Source organism: Cervus elaphus, chromosome 12 (assembly GCF_910594005.1).
Source record: "Cervus elaphus chromosome 12, mCerEla1.1, whole genome shotgun sequence".
Taxonomy (NCBI): domain Eukaryota; kingdom Metazoa; phylum Chordata; class Mammalia; order Artiodactyla; family Cervidae; genus Cervus; species Cervus elaphus.
Genome location: NC_057826.1, coordinates 96,586,390 through 96,601,348, shown reverse-complemented (window position 1 = coordinate 96,601,348; position 14,959 = coordinate 96,586,390). Strand labels below are relative to the sequence as shown.

General features: G+C 45.1%; 1 protein-coding gene across 1 annotated transcript in view; it reads left to right on the top strand.

Moving 5' to 3' along the window:
• The first annotated feature begins 1,312 nt into the window (after window positions 1-1,312).
• The window catches only part of KCNN2 (potassium calcium-activated channel subfamily N member 2), a 477,213-nt gene continuing 463,566 nt past the window's right edge, over window positions 1,313-14,959 (top strand). The window contains exon 1 of the mRNA XM_043920758.1: window positions 1,313-2,279. The gene's annotated coding sequence lies outside the window, so the exon portion shown is untranslated. The remainder of the gene's footprint in view (window positions 2,280-14,959) is intronic.

The window sequence follows — 14,959 nt, the reverse complement described above, 5'->3', positions numbered from 1 at the left end:
TTACTATTTGGGGATCAGTTTTAAAGGAAAAACCCTGAAACTGAAAGGGAAGAAGAGGTGAGGCTGGATGGGGTTAGCACCCCCAGTCAGAACTGGAGGAGTGCCCTGTGATGGGGCCCATGCTCCCCCCACGCCTAGCGGACAGACAGAGCCCCCCGGTAAAGGTCTGTGAGGGCAGATGTTTGAAGCCCCTCTGAAGCACCCAGGAGTCCTTCGGGTAGTTGCACAGGCTGGGCGCTCCAGAACTGTTTTGGGAAGGAGTACTGGAGAAGGCAATGGCACCCCACTCCAGTGTTCATGCCTGTAAAATCCCATGGACAGAGGAGCCTGGCAGGCTACAGTCAGTCCACTGGGTCGCAAAGAGTCAGACACACTGAGCGACTTCACTTTCACTTTCACTGGAAAGAAGGGGCTTGGGAGGCAGGTATCAGTTTAGGGCCTTGCAGACTGCGCACTGTGCTCCCTGTTAGGCTAAAGGCAGGACTCAGAGCAGCGGATGATGCTTTCTCCTGTGTCACCAGGATCCATTGGGGCCAGGAACCAGGACATGACCCCGTAACTGGCCTGTTTTTTTTTTTTTTTTCATTTATTTTTATTAGTTGGAGGCTAATCGCTTTACAATACCGCAGTGGGTCTTGTCATACATTGACATGAATCAGCCATGTTTTTTTTAATGGGGGGAGGGGTGTCATTGTGGGATTTGACCCAGAAACCAGCCAGAGGTGTGTATCATGCTGACAGCCAGCTCTGAGACCCCTGGTAAGCAGGCAATCAGATAGCAGAGGATATGATTCTGCATTGCCCTTGAAGTCACTTCGAACCTGTGGTGACCATGTGACTGACAGGTTAAAAACCCAGACAGGTTGAGTGTTGCAGAAAATATGAAATGAGCCTGAAGCCTCATGGAGGAATTTTTTTTTTTTTTTTTTTCTGGGCAGCTGATAACAAAAGGTCCCCAGCATGATAAACTGCCTGCCTGCAATTCACCTGTCTCAAAATCCTCTTGGCTCTCTTAAAAATAAATAAATAAAACTGGAAATGGAAATGTGTGAAAACGTACTGAACAGTAGCAATCAAGATCCCGAAGGCTAGAGACATTTATGCCATTCACAGAATTCAGGAAAACAGCCTGTCTGTGGAAGGCTCTCCCAGCTCCAAAGGCTGAGCGCCGCTGGGTGAGTTCCCCGCCGCCGCTGGAAGCGAGCTATAAATAGAGCGGGGCGCGGAGCGCCGGGCGCAGGGGGCGGGCGGGAGATCCCCGGCTCTCCGCTCCCGCGCCTCCACCCTCGGCGCGCGCTCCGGGGCCGGGGAAGCCTGCGCGGAGGGCCGGCCGCCTTAACCCTCGCCACTCCGGGTAGCTCCGGGAAGCAGCGGCGGGGCGGGCGTGATGGCGAACCCGCTGGGAAGGGAAACGGAGCCACGCTTCGCCCCAGAGCCTGGCACCCCTCCTCCGGGGATCCCTCCACCCTCTTCTCTTTCCCGTCGAGCTCGGGTTAACCCTCGAAATCCGGCCTTGAAATACACAAGAGGGATTCGTTCCCTGACTTGAAGTCGAGCGGCTGAAATCCAAATCTTTGAAAACCATCCCAAATTTGGTTTGAGGAATCATGTTGGCTGTCCTCTTTCAGGGGGGCGTACCCTCCCCCGTGCTGCTCTGGACAGCTCCTTTCCTCGGGAGGGAACTGTCAAGCGAGGTGTGTGTGTGTGCGCGCGCGTGTTATTTTCGGCGCATGCACACCCCTCGGTAGCCTCAAGGTCGGCAATACCCTGAGCATTCCCGGCCCCCCGCCGTCCGGGCTCGGCCCTGCCAGCCAAGGACGGAGAAAGAGGGAGTCCCCCGTCCCCGCAGGGCGTTCTGCGAGCGGTTCCAGCGTCCAGCAAGGTCGGTGCTGAAGCAGGGCCGGGCGCGGGGAAGCTGGGCTCCCGAGGGTGGACCCCGAGCAGCCGCCCGTGGGCGGCAGGGACCCGGCCCGGCCGCTCGGCGCGCCAGGACTCCCCGGGGGTGCTCGGAGACCCCGGAGAGGAGGAGCGGGGAGGGCCGCGGGGCTCTCCCAGGCGGCGAGCTGTCCCGCAATTTGAAGACCAGAGAGGCAGCTGGTTCCTGGCCAGGACTCCTGATTTCTTCTCAGATGGAAACAGTTTCTCCAGGTGAACCTGCTGGAATTCTCAATGGAGTCTCACTTGGGGTTAGCCTCCTGGTACATTTAACCGAGGCCGCATTTATCCCCGTGAGAGGAGGAAGGTGCCCAATGGAGCGGGGCTCTCGGTTGCAGAACACGGTAAGCTGGAGACGAAGGGGACATTGCCTGGGCTGGGGTGGGGTGGGGACACAGATTTAATGGGACCTCCTCTCCCGGCCAAGATGGTGAAAGGAAGTTTGCCTTGGTCTTCCACTCTCGTTCACCCTCCCCAGGCCTTCTCTGCTTTATCTTTTCCCTGCCCCCACTCATACGTTAAAAAGAAACATTCCCCTGGGTGGGTGGGTGGTGGAGAGACTCCCTTATGTTCTTATTTTCGGCGTGTTCAGGTTCTATGCTAGTCGCAGATGGCACAGTGCGACCTGAAATTTCCCATCGCCCCTCCTCTTCCACCTCTCCTCCCTTCTCCCTTGACTGAGTTCCCTGCTCCCCACTCTACTGATGCAGCCTACTTTTCTTTCATCACCCTCCTTTCTAAGTTTCCTTTTCTCTCTTCAAAAATTTGAACCATAAGGCAGGGAGGGAGGCGGGAATGTTGTGACTCTGTAATGTAGTGCTGGGGTGATAGGGTTGATGGTTTATGAAGCATTTATTCATCAAGCATTGTTGAGCACTCACTCTGCGCACTTCTTCCTGTAGTCAATGATCAGACCATTTTCTCAAGAATAAACTGCCCCCCAACTTTTCCCTGGGCACCTCTCTGCTTTCCTCTAGGCTGCAGGAGTGGACCTTTGCAGGACCAGAAGCCTTAGAACATGAGGAAGAAGAGGGAGTGTCTTAGATCCAGGCTGGTTGGGTGCACTCACTATGTTTGTGGTATTGTTTTAAGAACTTTACAAGTATTCACTCATTTAAACCTCATAACACACCCATGAAGTAATGACTACTATTATTTTTTACACTTGAGATAGGAACAGAAGACTTAAATAATTTGTTCATGATCACACAGCTATCAAGTGGGGGAGCTGCTATTGGAACTCAGAACATCAGACTCTGGACCACAACTCTTAATCTATTATATATCTGTGTCATTAGATATTCATCCATCTATCTGAGATGGATGAGTGAACAAGGCAACCAAAATCCTTGGAGTTTGTATTTTAGTTAAGGGAAACAGACAATATATTCAGCAAGTAGACTGGATTTTCAGGCAGTGGTAGATGCCACAAAGGAAAGAGAAAAGAGTCTGTACTAGGGAGTGGCAGCCTACACGTGGGGAGTGGAGAGGGACATTCTCTCTGTGGTGGGAACTTGCAGGCTGAGACCTTAAAGCACCGAGGAAAGGAAGTACAAATAGCTAGTGAACGTGTACTAGTTATTACCTTTAGTAATTATGGGAATGCAAATCGAAGTCACGTTGAGTATCCTTTTGCACCCATTTGGTTGGCCTCATATTAAGAAGTTTGAAAATATCAAGTGGTTTAAGAGGATGAAGATCCACAGGACCTTCCAACGTTGCTGATGGGAATGTAAACCTGCACAATGACTTTGGGAAATGTTTGGCATTGTGCCCTGATTTGAACATTTGTACACGTGTGATCCAGTTGTTCAACTCACTCCTAGATTTATATCTATTAAAAACTCTTGGATTTGTTCAACAGGAGACATGTATATGAACATTCATAACAGTCTGGTTTTAATGAAAGTCTGGAGAGAACTCCAATGCCCATCACCAAGGAATAGGTAAACAGTGTAATATTTTCACAAAGAGGAATATTATATAGCAATCAAAATAAATTAACTCAGTGACACATAGCAATATGATTGCATACAAGCTATATAATATTAAGTGAAAATTGGCTGAAAGATTACATACAGCAAGAAAATCTCATAATGTTGAAAATTAATGAAAAACCCTACCACTTAGGAATATATGTAGATGCATATACATAAATAGGAAGTTTATATAAATAGGAAAGCAAGAGAATGAGACTCTGAGATTTGTACTTGTGGTTTCCTTAGATGGGGAGAAGCCAGGTGACCATATGGTTCCTTAGAGGTAAGTCAGTGGCAGGGTCTCACCTGAGTTTTGACTGGTAGGGCCAGGTCTGCTTATTACATTGTTAAAAATAACTCATAAATAATGAAAGGTGACAGGCCACGCATGGAACTAATGAAAGAAATGATGAATTAAACATTAAGACGAACCGAAAGTTAGGAAATAACAGCAGTAGTCACCTCAGTCTGGCAAAGGGAGGCTGATGTTTCTCAGATTGAGGAGGGTAGCCAGGGTCAGGGTTGGCCAGCAAATAGGAGAGGTGGTCTGGAACCAGATCTTGCAGAGCCTTGTAGGTCAAGCTAAAGATTGAAAGGTTTTAAGCAGAGAGTGAAATAAAATTGGATTTAAGGTTTTCAAAGGCTCCTCTGTGGTTCTGTGGAGAATAGACAATGGGAAGGGCACTTGAGAGGCCACTGCAGTAAGAAAGCGGAGGAGATGGTAGCCTGGGTGCAGCTGTGTTTCTGCACGTTACTTACCGCAGCGGGCACCAACCTGGAGGTCAAGTGGAGGTCAAAATCTAGTTCTTGCCCCCTTGTCAGGAAATGTCCTGTCACAGGGCTTTGAAGGCCTGGAGGAAGGGCACCTTTTTGAGATTTGCGCTAAGGGCTGTGTGGGTCAGCAGCAGCCCAGGGGGAATCAGTGCCATGAGCATGAACTTGAAGAGAAGTAGGTGGATTCGGGATACATGCTGAAGGTAGAATGGACAGGGCCTATTGATGGATTAGAGATGGGTGTTAGGGAAAGAGAGGAGTCAAAAGTGACACCTGCATTTTTTTTTTTTTTTATTTGACTGTGAGGATACTGATGCTGTTTACAGCGAATGAAAGAAAATTATATTTTAAGTATATTAATTTTGAAATTTTGTTTGACAGTCAGGTGTAGATGTCAGGGAGGGAGTTGGTTTGAGTGTGAACCTTGAAGGAGAATCTGGGGCAAGAGACTTAAGTGTGCAAAGTATAAGCCGGTAGATGGTATAGTCCAAATTCCTTCACTTAAATTGTCACTGGTAAATTGTGAATTCCCTGGGGGCAGAGGAATTTTGTCTTTTTAATCCTCAGAGGAGGGTAAAGTAGAATAGGTTATCCATAAATATTGGTTGAATAGATACCAGAACGATGCATCAACAGCGGAGAGGTGGAGAAATCGAGGATCATGGAGGAAGTATCCTAGATGACTGGACCCTACAGGTGTCCAAAAGTTGAGGCTGTGTCCTTTCCAGTTCCTCCTGAGGCTGAAGCAAGTCTAGTGGAGATGCCAGCCCTTTAGGAAGATGTGACCCAGGGTCTTGGAGCCACTGTTCCGTGTGGTACCCAGAGCCTATTCAGAGAAGCCCCAAATGGCACAGACTAGAGAGTGAGGGAGGAGAAGGCAACGGCACCCCACTCCAGTACTCTCGCCTGGAAAATCCCATGGATGGAGGAGCCTGGTAGGCTGCAGTCCATGGGGTCGTGAAGAGTTGGACACGACTGAGCGACTTCACTTTCACTTTTCACCTTCATGCATTGGAAAGGAAATGGCAACCCACTCCAGTGTTCTTGCCTGGAGAATCCCAGGGATGGGGGAGCCTCATGGGCTGCCATCTATGGGGTCACACAGAGTCGGACACGACTGAAGTGACTTAACAGCAGCAGCAGCAGCAGAGACTGAAGGAAAAGGATGGCCGGGAGAGCCCTGAGGGTCAGGGAGGCCAATGCTGGCACAGGTACTCAGCCAGGACCGCAGCAGAGCTTGTTGGGGCAGGGACAGGTGAAATCAGCAAGAGAGAGGACCCAGAGGCTGAACCAAAAGAAACGCAAGGGAGTTGTTACAAATGGAGCCATGGATTTGGGGTCAAGTCCAGTGTATATTACAGGCGTATTGATAATCACCTTGGGGCTGGCCACAATCTTCTCATATGCCCCAGGTCCACAAGACCTCAAGCTGTGCTGCCCTCTGTGGCCTTCCGATCTCAGACACCCCATCCCATCGTCCCACGGGGCCTCCTGAGCAGCACTGGCCCGCACGACGCCCTCCAAAGCCAGGCTTGAGCTGACCTCCCTGACCTGTGCCTGCAAGGGTCTCCCGTGCCACCGTTTCACGCCTGCTGCCATCTGGTTCCCCAGCAACCACCCTTGCACATCGCAGTTCACAGCTCTTCACTGACCTGTCTCCTTTCTTTTGGCGATGCCCTTGTGTCTATTCATTGGTGTATCGCTGGTGCAAGCACAGAGACTGGCTTAAGGGACAGTGCACGGGAATTGTGAAAAGGAGGAGGGAAGAGGAAGAATTCCTCTTTTTGTTTGGCTTTAAGATGATCAGGATGAGATCATCTCCTTCTCACTAAAGATAAACACACAAAGTCCTCTCTTTCCTCAGACAGCTGGATATAGTATTGCTTAAGAATGTAAACTTTGGAATAAAATCAACTGGAATTCATTTCGGGCTCTAACGCATATAGCTTGGGAGGTCAGTTCTCAGAGACTCAGTTTTTTCATCTGTCAAATGCAGAAAATAACCAAACCTCCCTTATGTTGTCACTGTGAGTTTTAAAGAAGGTAATGGTTTGAAGCTTCTAAGCACTGTACCCGGCATAAAATAGGGACACTGTAAAGTTTAGGTATTGGGCTTCCCTGATAGCTCCCTTGGTAAAGAATCCACCTGCAATGCAGAAGACCCCAGTTCAGTTCCTGGGTTGGGAAAATCCACTGGAGAAGGGATAGGCTACCAACTCCAGTATTCTTGGGCTTCTCTGGTGGCTCAGCTGGTAAAGAGAATTCCATGGACTGTATAGTCCTTGGGGTCACAAAGAATTGGATACGACTGAGTGACTTTCACAGTTTAGATATTCTTATTTTCTAAGACGTCAGTGCCTCCTTTATTGACCAACTTCAAGGAAATGCTTGTAATTCTGAGAATCTAGGCTCCATATCCAGAGGCACCTGTGCTCTGGCAGTGAGGTAGTAGGCATTTTTGGCAAAGGAAACATTTCCTGGGCATGTGGGCATTTGCTGTCTCATTCCTCACATTACGCCATGTAGTATTCCACTGTACATAATTCTTGGCCAGCCAGGAGTCTGAATAACAGTGAGGATTCAGAATTTATTCATTCAGCATTTCAAAAACTGTGATTGAATGTCTTACTATGTAAATGGAGATACAGTGATGACTAAGACACAGCCCCTGCTTTCAAGGAAATCACAGTCTAGTTAGGAAGGCAGACAAATAAACCGACAATGACAATTCACATATTTATAGGATTACTTCTGGTCCAGACCTCCACACCCCCACTTCTGCCGAGCGCTGGCAAGAATGGTGTGAACATAGTAATGTTACCGATCTGGGTCCTTGGACTCTTTAGTCAATAGAAATTGAGAAGAGGCCAGATGAGAATTTCAAGCAAGGCTTTATTGGGGTTCATGCTGCAGCACAAGGGAATGAAAGCAAGTAACAGGTGCCCTTGCATGCTCTCCAGGAGGATGGGCTGGTTCCTTAAGTGGGGTGAGGGTAGGGCAGGTCCACGGGTTGGGCTGGCCGGCTGACTTCTGTGGCCTGCTCACACCTGTGGTGGTGCTTTGTGCGGGCTGCATGCCCAGTATGCTGTTTTTGTTCCTCACACCTCAGGAATGGCAGTTGCTTTGTGGCGTTTGTACCTTACTGTTTGTGATTTTCTCTGACTGCACAAGCCACAGTTATTTTTAGTCCCTTACAGTTCCTTTGTATTCTGTTGCCATAGAAGCCCTTTGTCTAGATGCAAGCAGGTAAAGTGTCCAGGTCCCAGGTCCCAGACTGTCTTAGTAATAGTGATGGTATTTGCAAATATATTTACAATGTACAAATCAGGTTCGGGCTTCCCTGATAACTCAGTTGGTATAGATTCCATCCGCAATGCAGGAGACCCCAGTTCAATTCCTGTGTTGGGAAGATCAATTGGAGAAGAGATAGGCTACTACTCCAGTATTCTTGGGCTTCCCTGGTGGCTCAGCTGGTAAATAATCTGCCTGCAATGAGGGAGACCTGGGTTTGATCCCTGGGTTGGGAAGATCCCCTGGAGAATTCTGTGGACTGAATAGTCCATGGGGCGGTGAAGAGTCAGACATGACTGAGTGACTCACTTTCACAAATCAGGTTCACTTTGAATTCTTTCATTTGATTTTTGTAACAACTGTATAAGGTAGGTAGTGATTACTACTCATTTTATGAATGCAATCTAAGACTCCATTGAACAGTTGTGTTTACATAAGTCAGGCTGTCTTGGGCCATGATCTGTCCTTCCAGCCTCCCCCACTGTCCCCGTGCAGGGGTCTGTTGAGTTCACCACCCTTGTGAACTGGGGTTTAGTCATGATTCTGAGTTTTCCTCCTTGGTTTTGATGGGCAAGTTTAGCTTCCCTGTTGGGCCCTGTGCTCTATATAGACTTACACCGATGACTGATCCCACTCAGTTAGCCCTGCGCCACCCTTCTGCTCTCTAGGACTCCATCGTGGTACTGGCCACTGGCCAAGAGGCAAAGCCCAGGGGAGGGTGGTAACAGCATCCCTAGAGAGGAACAGGCACTGTGTTCATTGACTGTGCTTTTGCAATGGGGAAGTGGAGGAAGTAACAGAAGAATCTTTTCGTTTCCCAGTTCCACAGTGCTGTGATTCAGTCAGTTGTATTCCTGCATGTTTCTCCTAAAAAGGGAAAGAATATAGGAGTCACTCGAACCTCTTTAAAGATGGAATGACTTATTTACACTTTCTCAGAGATGTTTTCACTGCAGTCAGTCATTTATGAAATTCGTAGGAGTCTTCCGATACAGATTACATCGTTGATTGAAATCTGCTTATGGTTATTTACACAAATAATTTTATGTGTTTAGATTTACTTTGGGAAAGTAAATCTCACAGACTGGCCCTGTGACTGTAACATGGAAGAGTGAATTTGTTGCTGAGAAAATGCGTTTTCCAAATCTATTGTGTTTTTCATCTTTGTGAAAGATGTTATTCGGTGTTTTTGCTGCCCACAGAATGTGTGGGTGGGGCATCTCAGACACCTCCTGCCAGGCCTGCAGTGCAGCAAGAGGATGGTTTTGCCTGTAGCAGTTCAGAAATACTAAAGGAGCAATCTCCTCCCCAGATCTCTAACCGGGATAACTTGGATTAGATTATTTTATGGGGAGCTGGGGGTGTGGGGGAAATTGGTTAACTCGTCACTTTTTAAAAATTTAAATAATGATGTTTGTAAAACACATGATAAATAAAAGCCATAATTTATCAAAGGTGAGTTTTCAAAAGGGATTTAAAAATTCCATTTGCTTCACTGTATTGAGGATCAAGCTATATGTTAATTGACTGGTAAAGAAATACTACTAAAATTTTTGTTCTGTATTCAGGGAGGCTGGTCTGACTTTGTAAAAGGTCTGAACCACAGTGTGAGTGCTTTATGAAATAGCTTTATTATACTTTCAGTTCATGTAGTAGTAGTACCAGCAGAGCGCTTTGGATGAGTTTCCTCATGTGAAGGTAAAATTCATACGAACTTGTTAAAATCAGTTGAATATAAACAGGTTAGTCCTTCAACAAATCTCCTTTTATTTCAAAGTGGTTAATATTTTAGGGTGTTAATTTGCTCAGCAGAACTTGTCATTGTTCCTAAATAACTTCAGTTCACGATAATTCAACAGAATCTATTTTCTAAATTACTGAAACCTAAATGATTTTTACTGTAAATTCAAATTGAAAACCAAGCATCCAGTCCCAGATAAGGCTGGTTTTCTGCTTAACTTTAAGGGAAAGACTTTTTTCCTTTCAGGTTGGAGAAAAAATTACCACCTGACTTGTAACTGACAGTTCTGATGTGTTCTAGAAGAGCCTTGCCAACTCCAGACTGCTGTGCTCAGCACACCGCTCATTCCAGACCCCAACCTCTATTGTTAATATAAACAATTTTTATACAGCCCCTCAGATAAATGGCTGGTAAAAACTATGCCCAAAATGTGATTATCACGTATGTGTCTGAAGATACTGGCTGCCCTTGGGCAAGGCATCCCTGGTAAATTAGCATTGAATCTTTCTGGTTTGCTTTTTGTAATTTTACTGAAAAATAGAAATTGATCTTGCCTCATGTGGAATGGTAGAGATAGATGGAGATGAAAGCATGACAAGCCAGACCAATGCTTCTCAAATTCCTGTTTTTCAAAACACAGATTTCTAGGCCCGAATCTCAGATAACATCTGTTAGAATTTTTCCAGATCCCATTTCTCACAAGCTCTCAGGTGATGCAAATACTTGCCGGTTCATGGACCACACTTCAGGCAGCACTGGCCTACGTCATTAATTTCAAGGAAGCATAGGTGTTAACACTGGGAATGCACTTCAGAAGCAAAACTCACAAGAACGTGACTTGTCTTGCAGAGGGAGGGAAGGCAATGCTAGCGTGACCAGCTATTCAGTTGGCCCCGACTGTCTTGGTTTTAAAACTGAAAGTCTTCAACTTTCAGGCCAACTAGAAGACTGGTCATCTTCCAAGGCAGACTGGGCTGGTGTATCACAGCAGCTTTGTGGTACTTGGAAGTGATGGGTGTTTGGCTTAACTTTTAAACCCAGGAAAAGCCAAAGCATGATGTGAATTGACACATAATCACATGCAACTAAGGACTGCCGGTCAGCATCTTCAGCTTTTCTAAATCTCTTACAAGTTGTGGTGGATTGGGTGTTTCTAAACTTGTGAGCACGCTGGTATCACCTGGGGAACTTAAACAAACAAAGAAAAAAGAGCAGGATACCCGTGTTCTACCCTCTCCTGCATTGTGAGTTAATTGGTTAGAGATGTGACCTGGGAGCTGCTGGGTTTGAAAGGTCCCCAGGTGATCCCACTGCGCGGGCCCGTGGGGGCGTCACTGTGGTAGAGTCTCCAAGATGGCCGCCGGCGACACGCCTCCCTTCTGCTCTCTTCCTGGTTCTCAGGAGGTAGGTCAGTTTTCCGTCCTTTGACTTGCTTTGAACAACGAAATTTAATGACAGTGAAGTCTGGGGCTTGTAGCCTGGTGGCATTGGTTTCCTCTCTCTTGGAAGCCAGCCTCCTCGTGAGAGAGGTCTGACTGTCCTGAATTTGCTGTGAATCCAGCTTGCCTTGGGGAGCGCAAGCCGCTGCGTGAAGGAGCTGGGCACACATATGTGAGAGGAGCTTTCTTGGACCTTCTAGTCTGGTCCAGCTAACAGCTCAATTTGGCCAACTGAGTGACCCCAGTTGGTGTCACCGGAATTTTGGAACCATGCTGGCAAGCCCCCCTCATCTTTGCCTTAAGTTATTTCATTTTGGGCGATTGGTTTTGGAATAATATATAGCTGAAACGCAAGTGTATTTCTTGTACTTATTGGTAATAATAATGCAAAGGAGGCATTTTGGAAGCTTCTGTGTGAATGAGGAACAACTTATTTGTCATCCCGATCAAAGTACGATGCAAACTGAAGCCATATTGCTGAATATTTGAAGGGGAGATAAAAATTACTATGTTAATAAAATTATTAGTGATAGTGACAAAGATTTCACTGTTGTTATGTTCAACCACGCCTTCTCTTAGGTTTTCTTAAAAGCAGAGCCCAAGGCAGTGCTTAGAGCGCTATCACTTGTTTTGGGCTGTGCAGCCCAGAGAATGAGGGTGATGAGGCACAAGAGCGCGTGATGTGATTCTGTGTAATGCTATGTATTGCCACACCAGCTGCGTTTTGAAAACAGGGAGCTGTGCTAAGACAGACTGTGTCACTCTGCACTGTCTCAGTGTTTGGGCTTCCCTGGAAGCACTGCAGAAAGGAACAAAACCTTGGTGTAGTGCACGGAAGAGAAAAAGAAAGAGGAACTTAGCTTCCCGGCTCCTTCTAATTTCATTTCTTACTGATGAAATTTTACTCCCCAGGAAGTTAATTCTCTGTATTCCTGCCTCTCTCTGGCTGCTCAGGAATCTGGGCACCATGTCACACAGTACATTATTTTTCCTAGGTCTAAAAGCGGAGGTGCCCTGCTTGTATGTGGTTGAGATGCTCGCCGAGAGAGAGAGAGAGAGAGGAGGAAGGGGTTGAGGGAATTTGAGAAGGTGCATGATGTTTTTCTGTATTTTTCATTTGTTTGCTTGCTTTTACTAAAACATACTCTGAGGTATCTGACTTTGATACTGTTTTTGCAAATTACAAAATATAATCTGTTTTTGAAAATTATGGGCTTCCGTTGTGACTCAGTGGTAAAGAATCCACTTGCAGTGTGGGAGACCTGGGTTCGATCCCTGGGTTGGGAAGATCCCCTGGAGAAGGGAAAAGCTACCCACTCCAGTATTCTGGCCTGGAGAATTTCATGGACTGTACAGTCCATGGGGTTGCAAAGAGTTGGACAGGACTGAGCGACTTTCACTTCACTTCACACTTGCAAATTACGTTCTGAGGCTGAAATGATCCATTAATATAGATTGTCATCCTGCTTTTAGCCATGTGCTCAGTATCAACTCCAATATAAATACAATATTAGTCTTGACTGCTCTTCCCTTTCAATAATCTTACCGAACACCACCATATCCCTGGACATTTGCAAAAGTGAACTCCAAGAATTTTGTTTTTATTTTACTGTTAGGCAGAGCCCAGTCTTTTCTCATATAGAATGGAGTGTGCATGCTTTCTAACCTTGAGAGAAGCAGGACACCAATGAGCTGTCACTTCTGGACACCTATACTTTTTGATAAGCTGTTAGCTCTTTTTCTGGTCAAGTCTTTTTTGCAACAGGGAAACAGATGAGGAGAAAAAACATGCCATGTTTAGTTATTTCATGAAGCTAGTAGTTCCTGAACATCGAGGGCTTTATGTAACTGATAGCACTGTAATTTGCAACCCAGTCCCACCCTAGTTGAAGGAGCCATTATGTAACAGAATCAGAAGCCTGTAGAACAGATTGAAGGATTTATTGTCAGTGTAGGATTGGGGTGGGGGGATTGTTTTCACAGTCTCTCTTCAGTTTGCTGCTGATTTTTTTCTTTTCAATTGTCTTTACGTATGTAAGTAGTGAAGATCATCTAACTTCAAAAAGGTAGGCAAACGAATCTTGTCTGTAATGAAAGTCTGTGAAGTTAATCTGGCCATTGCTTTTCCTGTAGACAGGTAATCTTCCCTCCTATTTCCCGTGACTGAGGTGATTGATTGACTAGATCTGGTTATCAATTTTTCTTCTTTACTTGGGGCACAGAGAGGTGGACTTCCTCTCATTTTTATAGAAATATTTCTAAGTACTGAGCATGGAAGACTCATGTGCCATCAATCATGTTATAGAAATGTAGAACATCTCATGCCTTTGTTCCCTCCTCCGTTGCAAATTCCTAAGCCTATGGTATCATTGTTTTCCAGTGACAATTCCTAGGTTCACCTTATTCACAAATGAAGGACATTTGGCATGCATTTAATGTCCAGATAGTCTATGCTTCCTATGAGAATGGATTTTCCAAATGTTCCCCTCAGCAAGTGGTAGATCTTTGGACTTAATTTTTTCTCTTGAATGGAAGGTATACTCTGTCTGTGGACACACAGAGGTGTCGTTTTATTTAAGACTCTTGAGTGAGTGAAAGATGTCAGTTCAAACTGGCTCAAATAAAAAATAATTTCTCGGTTCACATAAGACAAAGGGTGTGGATAGGACCAACCACATCCAGGAGTCAAGCAACAGTATTGTAAAGAACTCTCCTTTTTCACTTTTTCTAATTTTATCACTAACTCTTGATTCTTTGTGTGTGTGTAGGATGCCATGGTGGCTTCATGCCATGCACCAACAGATCTAAGCTTTACTTCTATAAAGTTTGGTTTTGTTTAACACAAATTTTAAGATTGAGTTTAAAAGGATAAGTCATGTTCAAATTTGGGAGGAATTTGAGAATGTAAGCGGTGATTTCCCAGGGAAATTCAAGATGCTGTACCAGAAAAATGGAAAAGTATGCCATTCTAGCAAAAAGGAAAACAAAACAAAACAGTCAATTCTTTAGGAAAGGGACCCACTACCTCCAGACTTTAGCTTTGAGAACTCGTTTGCCACATTTTGTCAGTTATCTGAAAGTGGACCCAAGTTTCAGGAGTAGACTCACATTAACTGAGCCCAGAGAGACCGTATTCTCCTGTAAGCTTACTGAACCCTCTTGACAGTCTTTATTCTAATAGGATATAAATGATCAGATTTCTGCTTAATAAAGTGTGAACAGTTTGGTTTTGATTACCCATCATAGTGTTCAGTTTAAAGTATTTTTAGATTCACTTTAATTATAAAATTTTGGTTAGAAAGTAATAATGTAGAAAATTGGGAATGAATGGAAATATATAATTCATTTAGTTAAAATCAGCTGTAATTTGACGACTTTTTCTTGTCTTTCTATGTGTGGTTGTCTATATCCTATTCCTTCCGTACGGGAGTCTGAGTATATTGTATGTAACAGTTGATTCTTGTTTTATTTACTGCAATTTAATTTGAAAGCATCTTTCCATATCATTTCTCTTCACTTTGTAATTGTTTTTCAGTCACTAGGTTGTGTCCTGACTCTTGTGACCCCATGCACTTACATAATATTAATAGCTGTTCTCAAAATTTTCATTCACTTATTTTATAGACAGAATTTTATTCTCACAGATCCTTAATTGTATATTGTGTGTAGTTTTTACAAATGTAAAAGAATGAGATGTGTTTTACTTTAAATGGATAGAATCACATTTATTTTACAAACAAAAGGTAACTCCTTCTAGGAGGGAGATTTTTAGATACATTCTTAGGAAATATTATAACCAA